The sequence below is a fragment of the Abramis brama genome (assembly GCF_963993115.1).
Source record: "Abramis brama genome assembly, chromosome: 21".
NCBI lineage: Eukaryota > Metazoa > Chordata > Actinopteri > Cypriniformes > Leuciscidae > Abramis > Abramis brama.
Window position 1 is genome coordinate 25,242,506 of NC_139983.1, and position 6,048 is coordinate 25,248,553.

At 37.4% G+C, this 6,048-nt stretch overlaps 1 long non-coding RNA gene across 1 annotated transcript; it reads left to right on the plus strand.

Annotated features, from left to right (window-relative positions):
- Positions 1–1,145: 1,145 nt before the first annotated feature.
- Positions 1,146–4,897, plus strand: LOC311071906. The gene is made up of 3 exons (XR_014603945.1): positions 1,146–1,233; positions 1,686–1,904; positions 2,740–4,897. It is a non-coding gene; the product is annotated as an uncharacterized lncRNA (long non-coding RNA).
- Positions 4,898–6,048: the final 1,151 nt, after the last annotated feature.

A 6,048-nucleotide genomic window follows, 5' to 3' on the forward strand; every position in this document is an offset into this window, starting at 1 on the left:
ACTGTGTTTTTAGTTGTTTTCGCGGATCGCGGAAGAACGTTGTCGTCTGTACGTGAAAAACGCAAAGAAAAACCTTTTTCCATTTTTAGTACGTTGTTATTGTTTAAACCTACCCACAGTATCTAGATTTCTTCTGCCATATTCAAATCCCATGCCAGATGCATTTGAACTTAAGTCTTTTATACCTGATTTAAACAACCTATTTGCTCAGATTCGTCTCATATCTTGTCTAGGTGTGACCCAAAATAAAGGTAGGCCTACTGAAATGAAGCGTTTAAAATAAAATCAGGTCCACAATCAGAGCTTTACATAATTCACAAGGAATTAAAAGAAGAAATCAGTGTTCGATGTGATAATGCTGGCATCATGCAGTTTTAAGCAGACAGCACTGCTTATATTTGTTCGAAAGTTCTCCATAATGCAGTGAATGATTGAATGCTCATGATTTGAGATGCAATAGCCTGCCATTCCCTGGGTTATGCAGGAGATTAGTGCTCTAACTGCTGTTTCAGCCTTGTAGTACTTTTCCCCCTTGACCTCAGATGTCTTAGTAAGACTCTACCATATGTCTGAGTGTCTTTATTAAATGCTCACACAATTTCAACATGCTTTACAGCTTAAGGCCAGTCATATTTTTTTAAATCGTGCTTTCAACTTAATAAAATGACATACGTTCAGCCGTAACGGCAATCTCCTTAGCTCGACTTGAAGATTTTTGTAAGCGTCTCTGACCACCGAAACAAAGTCATTTCATCACTGCAAGCAATCCCAAAAGTGCTTCTTTTAGATGATTGGAAAATCCATTGTCTCCATGTCTCATGATTAAACTAGTTTTAGTGAAATTGGGACAATGTAGACTTGCCCTCACACTAAGATTCTTCTTCATTTTACTGATAAATTTGATCAAAGAAAAAGCACAGGCGGAGGATTTGAAAAATCTGAGTGACAATATTCATTTGCCGAGATGATCGGCGAATACCTCGCTCGATTTAGATAAAGTAGTCAATGTGTAATCTGTGTTGGAATCAGGACAAGCATCTTAACCAGAAGAGACCGACTGGAAAATCACTGGGGAAACTGTGTAATGCAGGTTTGAGGAAGTTTAAAGCAGAAGTGTGAGAGGAAGTGAAAAATCACAAGTGAGATTTACTTCGAAATATAGCTTCACAGATTGTTCACCAGAGAAAAATACACTGGTTATCTTATACGTTTGGAAGCCTGTTGCACCTCAGAGTAAGAAGATATTACTTATATTAGATATTAGATATAGAGTAAGAAATATTATATGTTTACTTTACTTGTAACCTACAATATTACTTTATATCTTGCAATGTGACTTTAAATCTCTCAATTGCAAATTTGTTTCTCACAATTGCGACTTTATTATTCACGATATCTTTGCTTTATATCTCGCAATGTGTCTTTGAATGTCATAATTGCAACTTTTTTTCCCCATAATTATGACTATAACAGCTGCTTTTATATATATATAGTTAAATATTTTTAAATTAATTATTCAGAGATTAAAGTCTCATTCGATTCAAGTCAGAGATTTCATTGTGAACTCAAACATTTCTCATTAAATTCCTTTAAAAATCTGGGTCATGATATCATTTTATAGTTCTACGATCTTGTCACCAGTTGTCTCATTTGTGTCTATTTTAATTTCTCCCTTGGAACTTCAGCAGAAACATCTGTTGAAACACGACTGAGATGTGGAAAAGCAACCTCTGAGCGACAACACTTTCCTCTGGAAACCGGAATGCAGAGAACAGAACCCGAGTTCAGCAGGAGCCAGGCGGCTGTGAGGTCGGAGAGGTGCATTATTTAGTGGGACAGAAGGAGTTTGCGGGCTGGAGGAGCGAGTGTGTTCACAGGACAGGAGGAGAGATGCGGGTGGAGGGGTGAGTGTCTCAGGTGCGAGTCAGGAGTTTCAGCTCAGCGGCTCTCTGATCAGCCAACAAGCACATCACGCCGCGTTAGCACTGGGTAGGTGAACAGACTGTCGCATCGTGTAAAGGAACGGACACTGTTTCCTGTGGTTCTAATGCCAGAACTGAGTGGGGGTGCAGGAGTGCGAGAGAGAGAGATAGATGGAGAGAGAGAGAGGGGAGTTAAGCATGAGCAGACAGATGGAAATTACCCTGGCAAGGTATCAGAGAGAAGCTGCAACAAAGACCTTTGTCTAGTTGCTTTAGAATCCCATGTTTTTTTTCGCAAACCATAAGATGACGGCCATGCATATTCATTCGCTCATTTTGCATGCAAACTTCTGGTCCTGTCCAGATTTGCATTACATTTTTAAAATGCTGTTTCATGTTGCGAGTAAAGAGGACTACCTTAGGCAGTTTCGAGCATCTTTTCAATTAAACACGCGACAAAAGTCTTTCTTTTCAACAAAACACTCTCGAGCCTGATGTCTGAACAGCTCTTGCGCAGAAGCACGCACATCAGCCGTGCTGGCGAATACGAACATTTGAATGCGCCGCTTGTAAGCGCGTGCGAATACGCAGTCGTATCAGAAGAACGATGTTGTGCTTTTTACTCTAAAACAAACTTCTTGCCTCCAGGGTTGTGCAATGTAAAGGCAGGCCCAGTGTACATGGCAAAACACAACAAGCTCTTTCACACTACCAATTAGCAATTGTAACATGCTGGCTCTCAAAGCCCCATTAAAATCGCCTGTGGCGTAGGGTACGTCCTCCGTTTTAATAGCTTCTGAAACCCTTTCTGTTGCAGTAGAGTGAGCCATTGAAACCTCGAACAGCAGAAAGATGGACAGGATGTTGCGCCGTTCTGTGCCGTACACTTGGACATCTGGTCAGTGGGACGTTTGAGAGCAAGGCTGGACCACAGAAGCAGGACACCTAGACTTCTGTCCAAAGTCAAATGAGTACTCAGAGAGGCTTAATAGGAGGGTTAAAATGGCTGACTTCACTCTAATATGGCCTGCTTTGTCAAGTACCGAGAGTTGGAAGTTTGTGACATTAGAGGAAATTGAACTGGCAAAGGAACAAGGCTTTGTACGCAGTAATTTTAACCAATTCTTTTGTGGCCCAAACACATTTTATCTTTTGCATACAGTGTGTAATTTAAATTTGATCTTTTTAATTTTAGACTATATCTATACAGAATTTATACTGTATGTATTTGTGTGTGTGTTGTGGTTTATGAGGACACAAATGTGTATAATGACATAGGTATATTACAACATAAACATGGTTTATGAGGGCACTGTCATCATAAACCAAATGGCTTAAAAACATACTAAACTGTGTTTTTTTTTAAATTCCAAAAATGCAGAAAGTTTTCTGTGATGGGTAGGGTTAGTAAGGGGATAAAATATACAGTTTGTACAATATTAAAAATATTATGCCTATGGAGAGTCCCCGTAAACCACATATTTGCGTGTGTGGGTGTGTGTGTTTGAAAAAAAAGACTCCATAGTAGTGATGCACATTATATATTGAGATTTTGTTAATTTTATCGGTAGTGTCGATATCGTATATTTGATATTTAATTATATATATATTTATTACCACTATTTTTTTTATTTATTTACCACCATTTATTTATTATATTTATAACTATTTTTTATTGCTACTATTATTATCAATATCATTGCGCAGCGTTTTGGATGTCATCGTTGGTTAACAATAATTAGTTTAGAGGGAAATGAGGTTGTCACATGTAATAGTTCATCACAGCACTACATTTATAGTCAAAATTCACAAAAACTTGTTTGTCTATCTTATAGTTTATATATAAAACCTTTTAAGTTTTAAAATGAAACATTTACTGCTGAACTAGAAATGTCCTGTTTCATTTCAGAGCTCTTAGATGTATTATAAAACATAATGACACCAATATAAATTAAGTAAATTGTGGGTATCCACCTGTATTTGTGAGTCACTGAATTTGTTTGTATACATGTGTTTAAATAGGGATATTTTGGAAAAGTAAAAGCAAGTGGTAAACAATCTCTCTAACTAAATGTACATGTAAATATGTATTCTGCAGTCATTGAATAAAAACCTAGGTGACATAATATAACAAATGTTTGTGAATCAGTAATGTGCTCAACTATGATGTGGAAAAACTTTAAAGAGCTTTTGATTTCTCACTTTCTGCCGCTCCATTTCAGCATGTTTTTCTCCAATACACACTTCCTGTTACAGTACAAAAATGTGATCACAGCCAAGTGTCCATTTTAAAACAAAACAAAAACACACATGCACACGCACCCACAGGAAAAATATACACCGTTTTCTCCATGCATATCCAGTAGAACTGAACTGTAATTATTCCTTTGTAGCTAAAAACAGTATCATTAAGAATAATGGCATCATTAAGTACTAGAAGCTATTACTGTGGGTGAATTTGCTGCATTGATAATGAGGCTTCAGACAGGAAATGAAGATACTAATTATGGGATAAAACACCTACTCAGTTAATTGGAAGCAAAGAGCGAAGTGAAAAGAAAAGCATTTGCACAGAAAGGGAAAAAAGAAAACTGTACAAGATCAGTTCTTGACCTTTTCTAGCATGGAGTAATGGTACAGTACAGTTCACAGGCCATGATTCAGCTCTGCTCCGCAGCATCACGGGGTGACGACCTCATGTTATGCTTTTAAAATGGCACTGAACAGTAATAAGATGCAAGTTTGTCTTATTTATTATCACTTAAAGAACACAAGGTAAAGAATCTCTCAATATTGCTGTTTTGTCATTAAATGTCATTGGGACATAAATTCAGAATTTACTGTCTTAAGGCACGTTAGTGGTCATATTTTGAATGGTTAATTGGTGTGATGTCATGCAACATACTGTATAGGCAACTTTAGGCTGCAATATGTTATTGGATAATGTTAACCAATAACAAATAGCTATTTAGGCATAATTTTAGCAACGGCCTGGTTTATCGGTCTGGCTTCCATTCACAATCCATCAGACAATCTTTCAGAAATATTTTTTGTCGCACAAGACTTTATAAAAACGTTTTAACTTTATATAAGGTTGTGCATTTTTATATATATATATATATATATATATTTCAATTAAATATTTGTTTTAGTTTATTATTGAAATTAAAACAAAAATTAAAACAAAATGCATTACTACACAAGACAAGACACTGTAAAGGACTCAGGGATTCTGTCTGTATTTTATCTTTGGATATTTTTGCTATCAGGAGGAACTGTTCCTGAGACAATATCTCCAGAAACCAATGACAGGTCTTCAGTTCCCATCTGGGTCCCAGCCTCTTTAAGGTGTCAGACGCTTCAAGCAATTGTCACTGCCCAAGACGAAGAACTCCTAACCTCACCTGTTATGCCTCCTCTCTTCTTCTGTGTCACTCAAGAGAGGTGTCCAGTGGTGACACATGCCAGAGGGCATCAGTGTTCTACTTAGACTTCATTTTTTTGCCTCTGTAAAATACGCAAGAATGTCCTTACAGTCGACAGATTATGTCCTTACAGCCGACAGCCTCAAAGATTACCGTTAATGCAATGCCCCATATTTAAAGTTACTGTAGCAATCAATAGATGCACTGCTCAAAATTTAGACAAAAAAGTATTTGAATATTATTATATACTAGTATTATATACTTAGTATTTTCAGTCTTTTCTGTTTAATTATTCAGACCCTTCTGATTGAGGGTTATCAGAATAACACATAATCATATCAGTCTCTCACATTCAACGCTTCAAAAGGCAATTTTGCGAGCAAGAACTGCGCAATAAATAAAAATAGTTAGCACTGTTCCAAACTCGCCCCAGACCGATGCAAAACATGGCATGTGAAATGGAATGTAAAAAAACAAAATGAGAGAAGGTCAGCCAGGAATTCAAATGGAAGACATTTGCAGTTCCAACAAGACCGGGAGTGTGAGCACACATCTGAACCTCAGTCCTTGCTGGAATAATTGCGGGAGCACATCTGGTGCACTTTGAAAATGAATTGGCCCAGCACTGCTATGATAATGACTGCACGGTAGTCTAATAAGTTAGGGAATGCTGCATTCCAAATGTCACCCTGGGTCGGTCC